This window comes from Macrotis lagotis, chromosome 1 (genome assembly GCF_037893015.1).
Source record: "Macrotis lagotis isolate mMagLag1 chromosome 1, bilby.v1.9.chrom.fasta, whole genome shotgun sequence".
In the NCBI taxonomy this organism is placed as follows: domain Eukaryota; kingdom Metazoa; phylum Chordata; class Mammalia; order Peramelemorphia; family Peramelidae; genus Macrotis; species Macrotis lagotis.
Window position 1 is genome coordinate 181389966 of NC_133658.1, and position 23808 is coordinate 181413773.

The 23808-nt window shown below is 38.0% G+C and overlaps 1 protein-coding gene across 10 annotated transcripts in view; it reads right to left on the reverse strand.

Annotated features, from left to right (window-relative positions):
- Positions 1-21412, reverse strand: part of SLX4IP (SLX4 interacting protein) — a 324925-nt gene extending 303513 nt beyond the window's left edge. For 5 of the 10 annotated variants that reach the window (XR_012473370.1, XR_012473371.1, XR_012473373.1 and 2 more), the window contains exon 1: positions 20845-20986. The gene's annotated coding sequence lies outside the window, so the exon portion shown is untranslated. Of the gene's footprint in view, positions 1-4256; positions 4498-20844; positions 20987-21201 lie in introns of those variants that run through there. The other 5 variants (XR_012473372.1, XR_012473374.1, XM_074209443.1 and 2 more) reach the window with 2 other exon arrangements.
- Between the last annotated feature and the right edge of the window lie 2396 nt (positions 21413-23808).

Sequence of the window (23808 nt, forward strand, 5' to 3'; positions counted from 1 at the left end):
TTATTACTAGAATAATACACCAGGATCAGGTAGGATTTATACCAAATAGGCAGGGATGGCTCAACATTAGGAAAACACTCAACATAATTAAACATATCAATAGCAAAACCAACAGAAATCATATGATTATCTCAATAGATGCTGAATCAGTATTTAATAAAAATACAACATTATTCTTATTAAAAACACTAGAAAGTGTAGGAATAAATGGAGATTTTCCTAAAATAATAAATAGTATCTATCAAAATCATCTGGCTAGGTGGTACAGTGGATAGAGCACCGGCCCTGGAGTCAGGAGTACCTAAGTTCAAATCTGGCCTCAGACACTTAATAATTAACCTAGCTGTTTGGCCTTGGGCAAACCACTTAACCCCATTGCCTTGAAAAATCTAAAAAAAAAAAAAAATCAACAAATATTTGTAATAGGAATAAATAAGAAGTATTTCAAATAAAATCAGGGATAAAACAAGGATGCCCTTTTCCCACCATTACTATATTCAATATAGTTTTAGAAATGCTAGCTGTAGCAATTAGGAAAAAAAAAAGAAATTGAAGGAATCAGAGTAAACAATGAGAAAGCAAAACTTTCACTTATTACAGATGAAATGATGGTACACTTAGAGAATCCAAGAAAATCATCTTAAAAATTCCTTGAAACAATTAACAAATTTAGCAAAGTAGCAGGATATAAAATAAATCTACATAAATCATCAGCATTTCTACATACATACATACATATATATATGTATAGGTATAGATATAGATATAAATATATATGAACAACAAAGCCCAAGTGCAAGAGATAGAAAGAGAAATTCCATTTAAAATAACTACAGACAACATTAAATACTTGGGAATCTACCTTCCAAGACAAACCCAGAAACTATGAACACAATTATAAAGCACCTCTCACCCAAATAAAGTCACATCTAAATAATTGGGAAAATGTCAAATGATCATGGTTAGGAAGAGGTAATCTAATAAAAATGACAATTCTACACAAATTAAATTACTTATTCAGTGCCATACCTATCAAACTACCAAATAACTACTTTACTGAGCCAGAAAAAAAAAATAGTAACAAAATTCATCTGGAGCAACAAAAGAGCAAGAATAGATGGGGAAAAAAAGGTAAAGGAAGGAGGCCTAGCTCTACCAGATCAAAAACTATACTATAAAGCAGCAGTCATCAAAACTGCCTGGTACTGGTTAAAAAATAGAGTAAATGACTACAGCAATCTACTATTTGACAAACCTAAAGACATCAGCTTCTAGCATTGTCATTATTTGACAAAAATTGTTGGGAAAACTAGAAAATAATATGGCAAAAACTAGGCACAGATCCACATCTCACACCCTATATCAAAATAAGGTCAAAATGGGTACAGGATTTAAACATTAAGAGTGACTATGGATAATAGACCAAGAAATTCTCAATCTATCAGACCTATAGAAAGGGGATAAATTTATGACCCAACAAGAATTAGGGCACATTATAAACTACAAAATGAATGATTCTGACTATATTTAATTGAAAAGCTTTTGCACTAATAAAATCAATACTGCCAAAATTAGAAGGAAAGCAGAAAGCTGGGAAACAATCTTCACAACCAGGAGTTCTGATAAAGATCTCATTTCTAAAATATATAGAGAATCGCATCAAATTTATAAGGTCACAAGTCATTCCCCAAAAATACATAGTTAAAGGATATGAACAATTTTCAAATGATGAAATTAATGAGATATATATATATATAATCAAATAAAAAATGCTCCAAATCATTATTGATTAGAGAAATGAAAATTAAAACAAAAATGAGTTTTCACCTCACACCTATCAGATGGGCCAAGATGAGAAAAAGGGGAAATGGTCAATTTTGGAGAGGTTTTGGGAAGATTGGGACATTGATGCATTGCTGAAGGAGTTGTGACCAGATTCAACCTTTCTGGAGAGAAATATAGAATTATGCCCAAAGAGCATTAAGACTGTTTCATACCCTTTGACCCAACTATTCCAATTTTAGGCCTATATCCAGAGGAAATTATTTAAAAAAGGAAAAAAATCCTACATTTCGAACTATTCATAGCAGTTCTTTTTTGTAGTGGCAAAGAATTGGAAATTGAGGGCATGCCCATCAATGGGGAATGGCTAAATAAGTTATGGAATATGAATACTATGGAATACTATTGTTCTATAAGAAACCATAAATGGTCAGACTCTAGAGAAGCATGGAATGACTTACAGGATCTGATGCTAAGCAAGGGGAATAGAACCAAGAGAACAATGTACATATTAACAACAACACTGGGAGATGAACATCTTCATGGACTCAGCTCATCTCAGCAGTTCAAAAAGTTAGGACAATTGTATTAGACCAGCTATGGACAATGCTATCCCCATCCAGATGGAAGAAAAACAAAATAAAACAAAATACACACACCAATCCTTCAGAATCTGATGAACACTTAATAAAAATTTTGTCTGATGTATCTCTTGCCCTTAATCCTAATTCCTCATACTGAAAATCTCTAATCTGTAAACATGTTTATCAAAAAATATGTATGTACAGTGCTAACCTGACTGTTCACTGCTGAGGGGAGGGGGGTGCAAAGGGAGGTTGGAAGGAAATTTTGTAACTTAAAAATATATATGTGCATATGGATGAAAATAAATAAGGTAAATGTTCAAAGGATATGAAAACGCAATTCTCAGATGAAGAAATCAAAACTATATATAGTCACATGAAAAATTTCTCTTAATCATAATTGAATAGAAAAATGAAAATTAAAACATCCCTGAATTACCACCTCACACCTATCAGATTGGTCAATATGACTAAAAAGAAAAATGATCAATGTTGCAGGGAATATGGGAAAAATGGGACACTAATGCATTATTGGTAGTTGTGAACTGATCCAACCTTTCTGGAGAGCAATTTGGAATTAGGCCCAAAATGCAATGAAACTGTGTATATCCTTTGATACAGCAATACCACTACTGGGTCTGTATCTTGAAGAAATATTGAAAAAGGTTAAAAATCCCACATGTTCAAAAGTATTCATAGCAACTGTTTTGGTAATGGAAAAAAATTGGAAATTGAAGGAATGTCCATCAATTGGAGAATGCCTGAGCAAATTGTGGTAAATCAGAAATGATAATTGAGGGGATTTCAGAAAAGCCTAGAAAGACTTACGTGAATTGATGCAGAGTTAAATGAGTAAAACTGGAAGAACATTATAATAACAACATAGGGTGATAATCAACTATGATAGACTTGTTCATTTCAGCAGTAGAATAATCAAAGAATTTTTAAAGACATATGAAAGAAAATGCCATCTATATCCACAGAAAGAACTGTGGAGCTTAAATGAAGACCAAAGCTTATCTTCAATTTTTAAAAGTTGTCATGTATGGGCAGCTAGGTGGTGCAGTAGATAGAGCACCAGTCCTGGAGTCAGGAGTACCTGAGTTCAAATCCAGCCTCAGACTCTTAATAATTACCTACCTGTGTGGTCTTGGGCAAATCACTTAACCCCATTTGTCTTGCAAAAGCCTAAAAAATTTTTTAAATAATAAAAAAAATAAAGTCACATGCCACTTTTTCCTTTCAAATGCTTTATTTCTTCTGTCTAGATTTGAATCTTCTCTCAAAACATGATCCATATGGATCTATTACTTAGTATGATCATAAATGTAGAACCTATATCAGATTACTTTCTGTCAGGAGGAAGAGATAGAAGGAAGGAAAGGAGAAAAATGTAAAAATCAAAACCTTGCAAAAAAATGATTGGTAAAAACTACCATTACATGTAGCTGGAAAAACAAATAAATAAAATATAAAAAGAAAAATATATCTTTATTGACTGTATTCTTTGAGCATTTTTCTAGGGGAAAAATTTTTTTTCTGGTTCTCCTTAACTTTTCCTTTTTGCCAGCCTCCCTCTATTCTTCAAGCTGTAGTATCAGACCAAACTATTATATGTATCCCTTGATAACTTTCCCATGCTTAATTTTATACATATCTTTTAAAACTCTAAGTTAATTTGTATGTTCTTTAAACATCCATATCAGTGTAAGCATATAGATAATGCTATGCCCTACCTAATCTCCAAGCCCTGGCCTTTTATCTATGTTTCTGAATAAAATATACCCATCCTTAGCCATATTCAGGTCATACTTCTCATCCTACTAAGTATCAGTCATAATTGAATCATAATTAGCTTAATTTTGTGTTATGACATTTTCTTCATCTTACCTATATGCAAACTTGGCTCCAGGCTATTTTCTTGGATTTTTGTAAATTTCCGAGTATCTCAATTGCTAGTCTTTCTTCTTCATAATCACTTCCCATAGGGGCGGCTAGGTGGTGCAGTGGATAAAGCACTGGCCCTTGAGTCAGGAGTACCTGGGTTCAAATCCAGTCTCATACACTTAATAATTACCTAGCTGTGTGGCCTTGGGCAAGCCACTTAACCCCATTTGCCTTGCAAAAAAACCTAAAAAAAAAAAAAAAAGAAAATAGCATGATCACTTTCGATGGTATCCAAGTTGGTGAATATAATAAATAGGTAGTGTGCTTTTTTTCATTTTTTAATATTTTATTTGTTTTCCAATTATATACAATAGTAATATGAACCTATAATTTTTTGCAAGGTCTTAATTCTACAACTTTTCCCCCCTCCTCCCTTCCCTCATGCCCCCAGAAGGCTGTCTTCAAGGTTCTACATTGTTTCCATGTCATACACTAATGTAAATTAAATGTTATAAGAGTAAACATAAGAACAAACATAAACCCTCTCCCTCCCCCAAGAAGATGGGAAACCTCAAAGAGAGAGAGAGAGAGAGAGAGAGAGAGAGAGAGAGAGAGAGAGAGAGAGAAATGTACTTCAGTCTGTGTTCAGATTTCAATGATTCTGTCTCCGGGGTGAGTTGTTTTCTTTATCACAAGTTCACCAGAGAAGTTGCTTCAATATTTTTCCCTCAGTTGCTATTACTAGCTGTACCTCTCCTCTATTTCTGCTCACTCTTTTATTCTATTCTCTCTTTCCTTTCATCCTGGCCCTGTCCAAAATTGTGTTCATCTGAGTATCCTCTCCCTCGATCTTCCCTCTCTTCTATCACCTATTCCCCCCTTCCCTCCCCCATTCCCCCTCATCCCATCCCTTTCCTCCCATCCTTCTCCAGGGCAAGACAGATTTCCTCACCCTATTAAGTGTGTCATTTCCTCCCTTAGCCATTTCCAATGAGAATGAAGGCTCACTCATTCCCCCTTGCCTTCCCCCCCGGCATACTACATTGAAAAAGCTTTTTCTTGACTCTTTATATGAAATCTCTCAGCTTCTTCATCTCCTTTTCCTTCCTCCTGGTACTTCCCCCCATCTCCCATTGACTCCATCCATTTACCACATCATACCATTATATTCCTATGTCCTGTCTATATATGCTCCTTCTCACAGCTCTTATAAATGAGAAAGTTCATATGAGTTATCAGTATCTCCTTCCCATGCAGGAATACCAATAGTTCAACATCATCAAGTTCCTCATAGTTAGCCCCTCTCTTCCACTCCCTCTATGGCTCACCAGAGTCCTGTACTTGGAGATCAAACTTTTTGTTCAGCTCTGGTCATCTAGATAAGAAACTTTGAAAGTCCCATTTCATTGAAAGTCCATCTTTTCCCCTGAAAAAAGATGTTCAGTTTTGCTGGGTAGTTGATTCTTGGTTGTAAACCAAGATCTTTTGCCTTCTGGAATATCATATTCTAGTCCCTACAAGCCCTTAATGTAGATGTTGCCAGATCCTGTATAATCCTGACTATGAGCCTCGGTAGTTGAATTGTCTGTTTCTGGCAGCTTTTAGAATTTTCTCTTTGATTTGGGAATTTTGGAACTTGGCTATAATATTCCTGGAAGTTTTTCTTTTGGGATCCCTTTCAGGGGGTGACTGGTGAATTCTCTCTATTTCTATTTTACCCTCAGCTTCTAGGATCTCAGGGCAATTTTGCTGTATTATTTCTTGAAAAATGAAGTCTAGGCTCTTCTCCTGGTCATGGATTTCAGATAGTTCAATAATTTTTAAATTATTTCTTCTGGATCTGCTTTCAAGGTTGGTTGTTTTTCCAATGAGATATTTCACATTTTCTTCTAATTTTTTACTTTTTTGGAATAGTGTTCTCCTTCTGCCTTTCATTTCAGTTTAAAGTAATTTTAATTGGGGCGGCTAGGTGGCACAGTGGATTAAGCACCGGCCCTGGAGTCAGGAGTACCTGGGTTCAAATCCGGTCTCAGACACTTAATAATGACCTAGCTGTGTGGCCTTGGGCAAGCCACTTAACCCCATTTTCCTTGCAAAAAAACCTAAAAAAAAAAAATAAAGTACTTTCAATTGAATTTTTAGTATGTCATCTTTTTGAATAACTTTTTTATTTATTTATGTTCACATTACTACTACTATAGAGTCCCCCCACAAAGACAGAAAAACTTCAAGAAAAATAAAGAGGGGAAAAAAGTGTACTTCGTTCTGTGTTCAAATACCATCAACTCTGTCTCTCTAGGATGTATTGCATTCTTTTTAATAAGTCCATCAGAGAAGTTGCTTCAGTATTTTTTCCCACAGTTGCTATTGCTAGTTGTATTTTCCTCCACCCATTCCTCTCCACCCCCATTTATCCCAGTCTCTTTCTTTCCTTTCACCCTGTCCCTCCTCAAAAGTGTGTTGTATCTGAATGTCCTCTCCCACTATCTTCCCTCTCTTCCATCACCTACCCTCCCTGTTCCTTTTTTCTCATCCCTTTCCTCTCGGTTAAGACAGATTTCTATATCCTCTTGAGTGTGTGTGTGTGTTACTTCCTCTCTAAGCCACTTCCAATGAGAATGAAGGGTCACTCACTCCCCCTCTCCTTCCCCCCACTCCACTCCATTGCAAAAGCTTTTTCTTGACTCTTTTATGTGAAATATCTTAGCCCATTCTACCTCTCCTTTCCCCCCTTCTCCCAGTACATTCCTTTCCTGCCCATTAACCCCATCTTTTTAATAAATTATACCTTCATATTCAGCTCTCTCCTGGGCCTTGTCTATATATGTTCCTTCCAACTGCTCTGATAAATGAGAAGGTTCATATGAGTATTATCAGTATTATCTTCCCATGCAGGAATACAAGCCATTTAACACCACTTAATCCCTCATAATTTGCTCTTCCCACCCTCTCTATTCTTCACCTGAGTCCCTGGGGCAAAGAGGTCTGAAAACAGACCCACTGCTATAAAGCCAAGTGACCCCAGGGATTCAGACACCATGCAGGTTGGTTCCTAGATGGCTAGAGTCAGTTTGCTCTGGTACAGCATGGGTCAGAACACCTGGCCCTTTCCAACCCAGGTGGAAAAGCCTTTCCGATGGATCTTTCAAGTTGTCTTGAGCTGGAAAATTGTTTTACTCAGTCTTGGGTTCTGTCACTCTAGAATTTGGTTAGAGTCATAATTTTAAGGTGTTTGGAATGGTCTGAGGGTGAGCCTGTAGGAATTCCTGCCTTTACTCTGCCATTCTTGGCTCCACCCATCCTTTAGTGTGTTGTTTTACTAGATTTTGTAATCCTTCAATCATTCACTTGTATTCAACTCCTCATGATACTATGGATCACACTGCCCATGAGGTTTTCTTGGCAAAATAATATATTGGTTTATTATTTCTTTCTCCATTGCATTAAAACAAAACAGAGGTTAAGTGACTTGCTCAACATCACACAGCTATTAAGTGACTGGGGTCAGATTTAAACTCAGGTCTTCCTAATTTCAAGCACAGGGCTCTATCCACTGAACTACCTTGCTGCTTTCTGGCAGATTTCATTAAGTATCTTCAATATTTGATCAGGAACTTGTCATTCCTTTATTTTATGCATGGTCCTGAAATCCAAATCTTATGACTAAAGCTATTGGTGTTCAAATGGTTTATCAATTTGTGATGTCTAGTTATGATTTGCAACCCTTGATTCTCAAGAAAAAGACTTAATTGAAATTTAATTTAGTCAGCAACTAAATTATTTTGCTTTGATCACTTGTTTTTAATCCTACATCTTGAAACCTATTTAGCATTCATATCATTGACTCAAGATCTTTTCTATGTACTAAATTCCTTAATCTTCACCTGAGATTCAGTTTTTGTGAAGATTGTTGATCATGGACATATGGGTAAAGGTTATAGAATTGCTGTCTGTTTCAACAAAGGGTGACAACGTCATAAATCACTGGAGGCAAGGTCATCATCATCTTGATGAATCATCTCATTGCATCTTTTCTTATCACCACCAATCACCATAATTTCACCAGGGTGTTAGCACTTTTACAATATGTTCATTCCCAGCCTGACTAGCACTGACTTTCATCTGAGTTACTACAAAACAGGCATATAGGCCTTGGGTAGCCAATGAGAACTATATGTGTCTGTCCCACCATGTACTCGAATTTGTCCTATCTATCCTGTAATGGACATCCCTTGCTTGTCAAAAGGTAGGCATTTAATAAATGCTAATTTTCTTTTCTACCTTCCTTTATGGTTTGGCAATATCAATATGATGAAAAAAGAACGTTAACAAAGTTAATTTATAAACTATAATTTTAACAAAGTTAATTTATAATTTTAGTATATCAAATCTTAAAAAAGGATACTAAACAAAACTTGATAAAATAATAAGAAAATTCACTTGGAGAAACAAAAGCTTTAGAAAATCAAGGGAAATGATAAAAAAGGCAAAGATGAATAATATATATTATAAAGCAAAAGATCAGTAGATCAGTAGAATAGTTTAGAGAAGGGAGAAGCAGAAATCAAGGAAATCAATAGCCTAATGATGAATAAATCAAATATATAAATTACTTAAGAATTTTCTATTTGATAAGTGACTACTGAGAAAACTGAAAAGCAGTGAGGCAGAAATGAGGCTGATATATTATACTCTATTCCATAATGAATTCAAAATGAATTCAGCACCTAAATATAAAAGATGATGTCTAAATATTAAAGGTAAAAAATTAGAAGAGAAATAAATTATTTGGCTTTCACAACTATGGGCAGATGAATTCTTAACCAAATAAAGTTTTGTTAAAGGTCATTACAAAAGATAAAATGAAAGGCAAAGATGAATAATATATATTATAAAGCAAGAGATCAGTAGATCAGTAGAATAGTTTAGAGAAGGGAGAAGCAGAAATCAAGGAAATCAATAGCCTAATGATGAATAAATCAAATATATAAATTACTTAAGAATTTTCTATTTGATAAGTGACTACTGAGAAAACTGAAAAGCAGTGAGGCAGAAATGAGGCTGATATATTATACTCTATTCCATAATGAATTCAAAATGAATTCAGCACCTAAATATAAAAGATGATGTCTAAATATTAAAGGTAAAAAATTAGAAGAGAAATAAATTATTTGGCTTTCACAACTATGGGCAGATGAATTCTTAACCAAATAAAGTTTTGTTAAAGGTCATTACAAAAGATAAAATGAAAGGCAAAGATGAATAATATATATTATAAAGCAAGAGATTCAAATATATAAATTACTTAAGAATTTTCTATTTGATAAGTGACTACTGAGAAAACTGAAAAGCAGTGAGGCAGAAATGAGGCTGATATATTATACTCTATTCCATAATGAATTCAAAATGAATTCAGCACCTAAATATAAAAGATGATGTCTAAATATTAAAGGTAAAAAATTAGAAGAGAAATAAATTATTTGGCTTTCACAACTATGGGCAGATGAATTCTTAACCAAATAAAGTTTTGTTAAAGGTCATTACAAAAGATAAAATGGAGAATAGTGATCATAAGAAACAACAGAAAAATTAATAAAATTTTAAAAAAGAGAAATTCAGATGGGAAAACTCTTTCTATTGAATATCTTAGATAAAGATTTAGTACTAAAGATATATACAGTTCATACATACATACAAAAGCAATTCTTCAATAGGTAAATCATAAAAGGATTTGAATAGTTATCAAAAGAAGAATTAAAACTATTAAGCCATATAAAAAATGCTCCAAATCTCTAAAAAGAGAAATGCAAACCCTAACATTTCACACATTCAGAAAATTGGCAAAGAAAAAAATAAGCTGAATTAGCTGCGGGAAGACTGCAGGCCCACTAATACATTTTAGATGGAATTGTCAATCTTTACAATTTTGAAAGCATTTTGCAATTATGAAAATGAAATTAATAAAATGTCCATATTCTTTAAGTCACAGAATTCACTACTTATCATTTGCATCAAGGAGGTCATTGATAAGGATTCCAGATAAAAATATTTATAGCAACGTGTTTTGTGATGTAAAAGAATTGGAAATAAAATAGATATTCACTGACTCAGAAATGGATAAATTTTGGTACAACAATATAATATAATATTATTGTGAGGTCAGAAATCACAAATATGAAAACAGAAGCATGGAAAGACTCTTGCACTGATAACAGGTAAAGTGAACATTGACAAGAAAGCAATATACACAATGATAGCAATAATGTAAATGAAAAGAACAATAAGCCAATGAAAATGAATGTTACAAAATTACAAAGACTAAGTATGATCCCCCAAAGAAGAGATATAAGTCGCCCCTCAATCTATTTCACTACTCTGAAGAGATGGTATGTCCACAAGTATGGAACATTACATATATTTTCAGATTTTTTAAATATATTTATCAGTTTGGATGATTATTTTTCTTTTTAAATTTTTCTTTTTATGTAGTATTGCAAATAATCCATCTCCCTCCCTACACACACACACACACACACACACACACACACACACACACACACACACACGGAGTTTTCAAGTAATTATCAGTTTATTAATTAAGTTAGCTAATTTTCAATAAATTAGTAGTCAGAGGTTTCTCAAGGTAACCAAAGACACCAAGGGAGACTCTGAATTGCCTTAAATCAGTGCTTTCTGACAACTCCCCAGACAAGAATGAATGGAAATTAGTGAGTGTCTCTGTTTTGGCCAGAAACACTGAGTGTCTTCTCCTCCTTGATTGAATTTGGGATGGGGGTGGGGGGGTTAAAGAGATCCACCTCAGTCTCATTTCTTTCTTACTAGCCTTAATCACTGAATGAGCATTGCTTAGGTCAAACTGAGAGCAGTTAAAAACCCAAGCTTAAAAGGGCCAAGTTTTCCATTGTATCCAAAGCCATCTCCAGTTGATCTGATTCATATCTGGCCACTGGACCCAAATGGCTCTAGAGGAGAAAGTGAGGCTGGTGACCTTGCATAATTCTCCCTCGGTTAAATGAAATTCACTTGCATGTCCTGGCATCACATCCCTGATGTGAAGTTCCTCCTTGAGGAAAAAAAAAAAAGATTAAAAAAAAATTACAAACAACAGTAGCCTCAAGGTATCTGAGGGAGGGGGAAGCAATTTCCATCTGGACCCTCTAGCTAGTTTTTTCCTTCAAGAACTGGGTTGTCCTAAATTCAAAAGGAGAGGATCAAGGACAAAGAGTCAAGATCCCAGCAGATGCTGACTATTAACAAAAAGCAAAATAAAACTAAAGGTCCTAGTCCAGTTAGATGCCTTGGAGTTGGGAGATTACCTTATTTAATGACACCCATCAGAGACTGGCTGTCTTTTTAGGAGTGTGGTCTTAAAAAATAGGAGGAAAAGGATGGATCACAAATTAATAATTAATAATTAACATAATAGTAGTAAAATATTAATTTCTCTCAATAAGATGGCTCTTTGGGAGTAGAGAGGGGAATGGATACTGTGAGAAATGCTGGTGATGTAAAAAAAACTATAAAAATTCATTTCAGAAAACAAAATATACCAATAAAATTTTATTTTAGGAAAAAATGGCTGTTGCCTTTGTGGGAAGCTTGGCTTTTGTAGATAAGCTTTACACTTCCCCAAAGCACTCCCGTTCCTGTGGTAAGTGAGCATAATACAACATCTAACAAAAATGAACTTCCAAAAACAAAAGTAAAAGATGTCATCAGAGAAAAGATGAGCAGGTTCCAAAAAAATGTATGAGAGATAAGGAGGGACAGAAACCATTGTGGTAGCCTCACAATGACAGGAGAAAGCAAAAAGGGTCTCCAGATCCATATGGATACTCCCTGAGGCAAGTTTATAGAAGGATAGAGAGAAGAGTTTCACAGTATGTGAAAAGGATTTACATCTTGAAAGGGAACTCCAGAACCCATAAGATCACAGATCCATTTGGATCTTTAAGTACTTGGGGAACCAAAGAACAAAGTGTTTTGATTTAAATAAAAATATACACAAATATCAGAGGCTATTTCATGTAGAACCTAAGTTTCTATCACACTGAAGTTAATGGAATATAAAGCAGTGAGATAATTACATTTTGGTCCTTAAAAGAGATTTTTCAGCATATAGATATCATTCTCTGTCCTGATTAAGTTTTGAGACTGAGAAATTCCTGAAACTTGTCTAATTTTGTTTCACAGATTTCATAAGAAGAAAATTTAATCTTAAACATCATTTTTATAAGCCCATAAAAGAGAAAAAGCTTATTATTCTGGTGCAAATTCATTGCAAGAGAATTGCCTTTGGGACATCAAACGTTAACAAGTTCTATTACCAAGTTCTATTGCTTGTTCAGTAAAGCTTCTTTTTTCAACTGGGCAATTTTTGAGAATTCTATATGCATCACCAACAAAGACTGTAACCAAGGAACCAAGTCTTTATAATCATTCAGGAGTAGTCTTATAAAACAGACCAGTCATCCTGATCTATATCTTTCCCCAGAACCTGGTTAGTTCTGGAGGAGAAAGTGAGGGCAGAGAATTTGCAAAGTCCTTCCTCACTTAAATCACTTTCCTGAAGTCTAATTACTCTTCAAAAGAAGGACAAACTACATTATAAGATACACCAACAATAGAAATCCTGAGACTAGCTTTCCGCCTTTTCTTTAATCTATCCTTTTAAGCTCACTTTTTGAGATCTGAAATTTGGTTTACTGATGTTAAAAGGACACTTACTCTAAAATCAGCTTTATGACAATATAGGAAAAACATTAAGCAACTGTGAAACTGAAAATTAAGAAATTGAAAGACAAAAGTACAGGGTTAAATGCTATCATGTTCTTGTCATGCTATTTTAATACAAATTAGAGATAAACTTAAAAAAGTCAATGACCAACTTGATTATTCTGTGGGAAAATACAATGCACAATAAAAATGTAATTATTATCTATGTTTTTGTTCTACTAGTTTTGAACCCCACTGCAAGTTAACAATTTCTTTTCCTGAGACAAAAAAAAAATACTAGATTTTCAAATCTGGCTAAAGTTGATGTGATAGAAATTATTGAATGAAATATGCTAACATTCTGTGAAAACAAATGATAGTTCCATGCTTGGAATTAAATTCATTTTTTCCTTTCCCCACCTCATTTGACACTGCTGACCACCCCTTCCAGATCCTCTCCCCTCTTCATGTTTTGATGACATTGCTCTTTCCTGGTTCTTTTCCTATCTCTCCTTAGTTTAATTTGTTAGACATGATAATCTGTCTTCTGAGAGGATGTCCTGTCCTCCCCTACCCCTATCAAATAACCATTTCTACGTAGAAAACTTCTATATTGTCATATCAGCCCTCATCTTTCTCCTGAGCTCTAATCTTACCTAACAGTCTGTTGGATTGTCTTTACTTGGAGAGTCCACAGACATCTCAGACTTTAAATAGTCAAACAATTCACTATTATCTCCCTAATCCCAAATCTCCTAACTTCAGCATCTCTATTTAGAACACCAAACTTTTTTTTATAGTCCCACAAAGTCATAAGCAGAGTCATTCCCAACTCTTCAACTCCCTCCCTCACCTCTACATCTCTATCCCATGACTTAAGGTCTTTATCTCCTCAATCCAGAATGACTATGACAGACTCCTCATGGCTCTCCATGCACCAAGTTCTGTTCTCTCTGCCCAGCTGCCTAGCACAGGTCTGATTGTGATACTTGCCTGTTCAAGAAGCTTCAGTTTCTTCCTGATGTTCCATGAACAGAATATATTAAATGGCTTGGCTTTTAAAGCCCTTCCCAACTAAGTTCCTCATTCTCTTTTCAGAATGATCATACATTACACTCCTTCTGGCATTCTACTTTCCAGCGAAATTGGCCTACTCACTCTTCCCTAAAAACAGATTTAATATTTCACTTTCCACCTTGGTACCTTTTAAACGAGGAAACTCTGAGGCATACCTAGTATTGTAGCAGTTAAAATGACCAGACCTTGAAGATGTATAGTCCCTCATGGTCTATTCCAATCTTTGTAGATCTTATGGACAAAAAGGACTTGAAGCCAAAGGGTACAAGTTCCAAATTGCTCAAGAAAGGACTCAGTTAAGTAGTCACCCCAGGATCTGAAACAGGATTTAGTATCTTTCCTCTGAAACACCTTCCTTTTCCTAACTTCTCTATTTCTGAATGTAGGCTGCAAAGTTTTTACAGTTACCCCAAGTCCCTTAGTCATCCTCTTCTTAGTCTCCCTCACTTCTCCATCCAACATCCAGCCAGTGGGTAAGCTTCATCCATTCTTCTACATCTGGCTCTTTCTCTCCACTCATAGTTTTTCTGAGACACTGCAATAGCCTCCACATGACAAAAGTACCTCTAATACTCACTGCAACTGAAATGACAGAACTACTATGAGAATAAGAAGATTTAAACCAACCAATCAATCAGTATTTATTAGGCTCAACTTCAAGAGAAGTAAAAAATCAAAACTGTAATATTGGCACAGTATTAACTATGTTTGAATAAATGATTTTTTTTTTCAGTCTAGAAGACTATTTCAAAAACCCACTTTCTAGGTCACTTAGTTCTGATATATGAACTTTCAAAGTCTCTGTTTGCCCCAAACCAGTACACCACATTATTTCTTCACAAATTCCAAAGTAGGCACTTTGGCTGTTTACCTGATCCTCTTCCCTTAAGAACTCAGTCTTTCTTCCTGGGAGCCTAGGATCTGTTCTTGTGGAGGGCCAGGTGGCCAGGCTGCAGTTCTCCCTTAGGTGTGGTTGTCTTAACCCTATTATTGTGGAAGTTACTTAAGGACAAGGACTATCCCATTTGCTTGAACTTGAATCCTCAGCACTTAACAATGCCGAGTATATAATGTGGCTTAATAAATGCTTTTTAAAACTTCACTCATTCATTCTATGGTGAATGAGACACTGAAACCTAGGAATTCCCTCCACTGAAAAGCTCTGGCTCACTTCTCTCTTCCTTACTCTGGAAGTCTGAATCTGCCCCTGTGACCCTGACCCTCAAGAAGACTTGAGCTTTCCCACCTTTAAGGGCAGGGTGTCTTTTATTTGCTTGAATCTACTGCTAGTACTTAGCATAATGCTTGGTCTGCAGTAAGTGTCTAATAAATGATTTACCATTCATTTATTAAATTATTTATTAAGCAACTATTATATGCCAAGAATTATGCTGGGAATACAAGTATACTTAAAAACCAAAATTTCAAAATGCTATTCCACAATGAAACTGGCAAGTTGTTTCATATTTCATTTAAAATTACCAAGTTCTAATTTATGCAAGCATGAATTATGAACACTATAGTAACAAGGTACTCATTTTCTAGAGCTCAAGTTTATACTTTCAAAACAACATTGTTTGTGTGTATGTGTGTGTATATTTTAATAGCATGAAAATTAAATTATCCCTTCTTCCTATTAAAAGGAATGAAGTTTTGTTTAATATACCTTGACTTTACAAGTCCATATTTTACTGAGCTAATGAATGGTCTTAATGTATATAAATGACTTCATTCCAGTTGTTAAAAAAAATCAACATAAAGGAGATTTTCAAGATTTAAGGTACTTTAAAATTATTAAGTACATGCAAGTAAAGAGATATATTCCACTAAAAAGATGGCACAAGAAATCATTTTTAAAAAAACCCACCATGTGCTTAACTTGTAAAAGATTATATCATAAAACTGAAAATGCCAAAGGTGAAATTTAAACATGAACAGGTCTTAGCATGAATATCTACCCTGAGGTTTCACTGAATAGGATATTGGAAGTTCTGGCCACAAAACAATTTTTATTTTGTAACAGGAAATTTTAGATGAATATGAAGTATATAATATAAAAAGTAACATGAAACTAAATGTAGTAAAGAAAAACAAATTTCACCTTGTTAGACAACACTTAAATAATAGTCTTTCTATGTGAGAACTTTTTCATAAAAGTATTAACATTTAACACCTTTCCCTATGGCACTTTCTACATCTATCCCTAAACTTAGCAATCACATTATGCCACTATAATCAAAATTATACCAAAATGTGCTAAAATCCATAAATAATACATATTATATCTATAAAATAATTTTAGCAACAATGATAATAATGATCAGTATTTATATAGCACTTTAAGGTTTGAAAAACATTTTACAAGTTTTATCTCAGACTTCCCCAGGGTGATGAAGCAGCTAGTTTTAAATTCAGGATTCCCTGACTCAGGTACAGTGCTCTATTCAATGTGCCTCTTCAAGTACAAGTTTCCACATGGAACTTCTCAATACCTTTTTGAAATACATAATGATAATACTCATATTTATTTTTCCCAACTAAAAGATGGCTAAGGTGGGGAAACTGAAATTAGTGATTTTTCCTGGCTCACCAATAGTCAGTTACCTGGACCACCCACCCATTTCCCAGTTAAGCTAGCTAAATTGTAAAATCTCAATGTGTTTAAAAAAAATCCTAGGTGGAGAAAAAGCATCAAAATGGAAAACTCAATGTCCTTTGACAAGTTTCTAACTTTTTATACTAATAATTCTCTTTCCAAATATCAATCATTGTATACCACAGAAGGAAAACCCCATCCAAATGGAAGACAAGGTGCTTAAAGGAAAGAAATTTGTTGAATCAGTCTTTTCTTGTGAATCTAGATTAACCCTCTTTCCTAAGAATACTATTAACCTTTCCACATATAAAAAGGAAAGATTTACACAAGGACTACTGTACTAACATGATGTGACATAAAGATCTAATAGAATATTCCCCCTCCCCCAATGACTGAGTAGTGGAATTAAAAGTAATCAGTATTTCAAGTCCACAGATTTCAATATTTTCTCTTAATAGTGTTAAAAGAATTCACATGAAAATGTCAGCATTACTTTTCAACATTATATGTTGATAGTTTGGCAAAAGTTTGGCAGGTTGAGAACACTAGAGTTATGAAAGCACTGACAAATACACTAAAATATTAATTTCATCTAATAAACTTAATAAACATTAAATGATTGATGAATTGAAAACCTAGTTCAGGGAGCACACCAATTATCTTACTCTTTAAATTATATTTTAAATATCTTGAATATTTCTAGTACTTTTTAAAAATTTTTTGTTAAACCACCAATAAAGAAACTTTACCAATGAAAATCTTCAACTATTCAGCAATGTAAAGTCTTGAAGGACCTGGGGCACTCAGAGATTAGTGACTCACATCAAGGTCACACATAAGAAGTTCAAAAAAAACATGGAGCATGTTCTTCATTTCCCCCCAGAGAAGTTACCCTAATGTCCAGACCACAGGCGGAACTGCATTGTAAGTGCCAGGAATACAAACCTATTCCCTCTTCTGGGATCATCTTTTCAGTCCAAGTGGTTTTGACCCTTTTATCTTCAAAACTTCTGCCCTAGAGTCCCCCACTGTTCTGATTGGTACCTGTCTCTCTTGACCTATTATTTCAGCAATACGACTTTCAAGTCATCTTTTCAAGTCTAGCCAACAGTCTTATAAAACCCTGAAGTCATCCGCTTCCCTACCTTCTACTTCTGGAAATATGATCAAAACAACTCTGCCATTGGTCCTGGAAGGGTCTGTCAATCTACTCTGAAAACCTGGCCTTCTTCCTAACTTCTTAGGACTATCAAGGTTAACTCCATCCTCTCAGTCAGCCAGAGTATCAACCTAAACATCAGCTCCAATTCCTCATTCTTTTTCTCCTTACACAGTCCTATCATTTCCACATTGATAATTTCTCTTGAATATGCCCTTTTCTCTAGGATGTTGCCATCCTAGCACAGACCCTCATCATCGCATGCCTTTCGGTCGTTTTTGTCCTTTGTTCTCAACATCAGGAAGGTGATGCCATGACAAGCACATGAATTGGATTTGAGTGAGATGCTAAGTCACCAGCTCCACCTTCCCTCCACAGACATCCGGGTCCAGGGGCCAGATAAAATCAGGATAACTGGAAATGGCCTGGATGCCAGACAATCATGGTGAAATCACTTCCTTAGGATCTCTTAGCTAGTAAATGTCAAATACCTGAGGTCAAATTTGAATTCAGGTCCCTGGACTCCAGAGATGGCGCTCTATTCACTCTGCCATCAAGCTGCCCTTATCTCCTGCATACACTTATGACAATGGCCTGCTGGTGGGTCTGCCTGCCTCAAGTCTCTTTGCATTCCAAGTCTCCACTTAGAGGAAAAATTGATCTTCCTAAAGCACAGGTCTGTCTACAACATCCCTCTCCTCCAATAAAAGTCCAATGACTCCCTATTACCTCCAGGATCAGATACAAAATCTTCTGTTTGGTTTTCAAAGTATTTTGAAATGCAGTTCCTATCTTTCTTGTTTTCTTATAGCTTACTCCCCTTCACATTACCGCATATTCTCTGACTTCCTTAGTGTTTGTCAAACAGGACACCATCTCCATCTCCTAACTCATATATTTTCACTGACTATATTGCTCCCATGCCCGGAATGGTCACTCTCTGCTTCCCTTCAAGTCTCAGCTAAAATTCCACCATCTGCAAGAAGTCTCTTCCTGTCATCTTTAATCTTTCAGACCCCGTGTATGTCTGAAGTGTGACCCTGGGCAAGTCACTAAAACCTGTTTACCTCAGTTTCTTACTCTGTAAAATGAGTTGGAGAAGGAAATGGCAAATCACTCCATTATCTTTGCCAAGAAAAATCTCAAATGGGCTCCCTTCTGAACATCATTAAAATTAAAATTCCTTAAGGGGAGAGATAGTCTTTCCTTTTGCATCTGTATTCCCAACAGTAGAGCATAGTCAAGCCTTTAATAATTTTTATTCATAAAATTTTGTCCCCCTTAAACTATTCCATATCCACTACTCCATGCTGCCTCTCTAGCCTATTAACAATAAGTTCAAAGTCCATAGGAGTATATTTATGCAAAGAGAATCTGTTTCAAAGAACAACAGAATTGTAAGGGCTCTTATCAGTCATTTAGTCCAGCCTCCTAATTTTATACATGTGGTTCTTAAGGGAGACTGGAGGGAGAAGGGTGTGGAGAAAGAAAAAAAAGTTTTATTTCAATTTAATTGGATTCTACTATAATCCTATATATTTTATTTTACACATTAAAATATATTGTGAAAAGGGTTCAAACTTTCAACAGACTGCCAAGGGGGTCCATATTACAAAACAGGTTAAGAAACACCATCCAATCTAAAGATTAAATATCATTTTTTGTCTCCATTAGGGTTTTCAAGAAAATCAAGGAAATAAATTATTTAGTACTCTTTACTGCCAAAATGGTTGGACTACTATATAAACACAACCTGAGCTTGCAGCACTCCAATCAAGAAATATTTAGGCAGGGAATACACAAATACATATGGCTGCAGGTTAATTGCAGCTTAATAGAATTTACTCTATGCCCCTCTTAAGAGTTTTCCAGACACTGTTTGACAACCAGTTAATCTCAGGCTCCCACTCAACATTATCTTTAATATTGTCCAATTACCTGCAGATAAACAGCAAGGGAGAGAAGTGGGGAGGAATGGGGATGGTGCAGGGATCTGGGGGGAGCTAGAGAGATAACCTAGGCAGGGCCGAAATAATCCAAACTAAGATTGGAGATGCCAGTGCACAATCCAGTTGTAAGGTAAATGGTATATTCAATAAACATTTATTAAGTGCCTACCAGGAAAGGCAGTTCCTACAAAAGCTTTCTTGACAATCCTTATCAAAAAGCCTACCTATGGGGCAGCTAGGTGGCACAGTGGATAGAGCCCTGGAGTAGAAGGACCTGAGTTCAAAACTGACCTCAGACACTTCATAATTACCTAGCTGTGAGGCCTTGGGCAAGCCATTTAATCCCATTGCCTTGCAAAATCTAAAAAAAAAAACACCCAACCCTAAAATAAAAAAAAAATAAAAATGCCCACCTAGGGAAAAAAAAAAGGCTATGAAGAAGTTCCGGAGGTTTTCCTATCAGTATTTGGAAATAAGGCAATGAGGTATTCTCAGATCTTAAAAATGCAGCTAGGTGGCGCAGTGGATAAAGCACCGGCCCTGGAGTCAGGAGGCCCTGAGTTCAAATCCAACCTCAGACACTTCATGATTACCTAGCTGGGCCTTGGGCAAGCCACTTAACCCCATTGCCTAGCAAAAAATAAAAAACCTAAAAACAAACAAACAAAAAATGTATGACCCAGGGGGCGGCTAGGTGGCCTGGTAGATAGAGCACCAGCCAGGTCAGGAGGACCTGAGTTCAAGTCCCACCTCAGACACCTAGCGGTGTGCCCTTGGGCAAGTCGCTTAACCCCACTGCCTTGTAAAAAAAAAAGTATGACCTCCAGGGCCTTCATCCAAAGGTCTTCGGGGAGCAGCTTTTGTGTAAAAAAGCAAGACTCCATCCACAATTGGGGCCAGCCCTTCTTAGTTCTTTCACAACCAGGGCCCAGGGAGATAAAGCCTGAAGCCTGGAAGACCCGGGTTCCAATCCTGCCTCATGTGGTTAGCAGCTGCATGATCATGGACCAGTCACCTAACCTCTCTGCCTCAGTTTCCTCCAATGTAAACCGGGCCGAGAACGGCCGCACTTACCTCCAGGGCTGCTATTAGGGTCAGTGAGATTCTACTGTCAAGGGCCTGCCTGGGGCCCAGGCCAAGGCTCGGGCTGCCTTCTCCTCCGCGGCCTCCTGGAGGCCCCTGGGCAGTGCCCCCCTGTCCGGGAGGGCAGGGGGCAGGGGGGCAGGGGGCAGGGGGGCAGAGAGGGCAGAGGGCAGGGGGCAGGGGGCAGGGGGGCAGAGAGGGCAGGGGGCAGGGCCCTGCGGCCGCGGCGCGCGGGCTTCTCACCCAGAAGCCGCAGGAGGCTGCGGGAGGAGCAGCGGGGAGGGGCGGGGACAGCTCGGCCCGGCCCCGCCCCGCGCCCATCCACAGCACTTGGCAGTGAACCCTCACCTCGGGAAACCTTGGCCTCCCCCGCCCAGCCCCTGGGGACCCGGAGCGAGGGTTGACCTCATGACCCCGAGGGTTGCTCTCACGTGACCCCAGGACCGGCCCTTCCTCTGAAGCCGCTGCCTGAACGTAACATGGCGACGGAAAGTGAAGCCTCCCGGGGCTCCCCGGCGCACTCTGCCCACAAAGAAAATGGGCTCCTGACCCTCTTGTGAAGGGCGGACCTGTAGTGTAACCGCCGTCGCCCGTACTAAACATGGAGGCCTGAGCATCAGGTCTTAGGATAAACCAAAACAAAGATGGCGGCGGGGGCGCCCACGCTCTCTGCGCTTCCGCGGGGGAGGGCCCGCGGCTTGATCACGTGCTGTGCCGTCCGGCCTTGCCGGAGGCTGCTGGCTGCAAAGGTGGCCTCGTTCTGGGCAGGGTTCAGGGTAGCGGAAGCGGCCGCCGGAAGCCGAGGTGAAAGGGCCCTCAGGTACCGCGAAGGAGGAAGAGCAAGCCCGGGGGGCGAGGCGGCGCGGTGCAAGGAGAGCGGCCCTGGAGGCAGGAGGCGCCGAGTTCCAGGGCGGCCTCCGACGCTGAATGACGACCTAGCTTAACCCATTGCCTCGCAAAAACTTACATAAGTGAATGAATGAATGAAACAAAATAGCCCAAGTCGCAGACCGCTAGGAAGTGAAGGTGCTGGTTGGGAGGCCGGTTAAAAACGTACACTTTTTAAAATTAGGAGCGTTGCCCACGGAGAGACGGACCCCCCCCCATAATACCCAAGCAAATGCAGGGGGCCAAGCTTAGGCGCCAGAAGGCGCGGGGTTGCCCGGGCCGTGCCCGAAGAAGAGCGCTGAGGGGGCCGGAAAGTTGGGCCTCGGCCCCAGGCCGCCAGGGGATGACTGCCTGGGCATTGTGAGGGCGCTGAGGGGGCAGGAGCCCCCCGCTGCCCGGGACACCGGCCTGCACGGCCGGCCTAAGGACGTGCCCCTGGAAATGGCGGAGGAAGCAGGAAATAGGTATAGACGCGTGGTTTGCAGAAAGTCTAGACATACATGCCATATGTGTGTGCGTGTATGTGTATGTATATATATATATATATATATATATATATAATCTAAAAAAAGTATAAAATGGATAACAGTCACTGGAACTACAAAAACTTGCCAGTTTTAAAGCAAGTGATTTCCTTTTAAGATGTCCCCACTTGGCCTCATGAAGTGACCCCTCCCTTCCCCTCTGCCCCTCTGTCTCTCTCTCTCCCCCCGTCTCTGTGTGTGTGTCTTTCTCTGTATCTCTCTGTCTCTCTCTGTGTCTGTCTCTCTCCCTCTGTGTGTTTGTGTGTCTGTCTCTGTCTCTCTCTCCCTCTCTCTGTCTCTCTCTCTCCCTCTCTCTGTCTCTGTCTCTTTGTCTCTGTGTGTGTGTTTCTGTCTCTGTTTCTCTTTGTCTCTGTCTCTCTCCCTCTCTCTGTCTCTGTGTGTGCGTGTGTCTGTGTCTCTCTCCCTCTCTCTGTCTCTGTGTGTGCGTGTGTCTGTGTCTGTCTCTCTGTCTCTCCCTCTCTCTGTCTCTGTCTCTCTCTGTCTCTGTGTGTGTCTGTCTCTGTCTCTTTGTCTATGTCTCTCTCTGTGTGTGTCTGTCTCTGTCTCTCTTTCTCTCTGTCTCTCTCTCCCTCTCTCTCCCTCTCTCTGTCTCTGTCTCTCTCTGTCTCTCTTTGTGTGTCTGTCTCTGTCTCTCTTTGTCTCTGTCTCTCTCTGTGTGTCTGTCTCTGTCTCTCTTTGTCTCTGTCTCTCTGTCTCTCCCTCTCTCTGTCTCTATCTCTCTCTCTCTGTATGTGTGTCTGTCTGTCTCTCTGTTTCTCTTTGTCTCTGTCTCTCCCTCTCTCTCTGTCTCTCTCTCTCTGTGTGTGTCTGTCTCTGTCTCTCTTTGTCTCTGTCTCTCTCTCCCTCTCTCTGTCTCTGTGTGTGTGTGTCTGTCTCTGTCTCTCTTTCTCTTTGTCTGTCTCTCTCTCCCTCTGTGTGTGTGTCTGTGTCTCTCTGTCTCTCTTTGTTTCTGTCTCTCTCTCCCTCTCGCTGTCTCTGTCTCTGTCCACACTGTTTTCCTCAATTTCATCATCTGTAAAATGAGCTAGAAAAAGAAATGGCAAAGCACCTCAATATCTTTGCCAAGAAAAAATCATAAATTGAGTTATGGAGATACTTGAGTATTGTACAAATCACCCTTCATGACCCTATTTGGGGTTTTCTTGGCAGTGATTCCATGATCTGTAGATCAGAAAACTGAGGTAAAACAGGGTTAAGTGACTTACCCAGTGTCACACAGCTAGTGTCTGTGGTCAGATTTGAATTAAGGAAAATGAGTCTTCGTTGCTGACATCTTGCTGCCCACGTACATAGGCATTTATGTATAACTTTAGATCTGGATAGAAATTATGTCTATTTATCTGCATATTTTGAGCCTCACATTCTTCTGCAAAATGCCTTGTCCTTATTCCTCACCTGCTTGTGTTTTCCCTTCTGGAATTGCCTTCCATCCTCTCTCCCATTCTGTGTGTGTGTGTGTTTGTTTGTGTGTGTGTGAATTTATGTCTAAAATTTACTTCAAGTCTATTCACACCCAAATTAT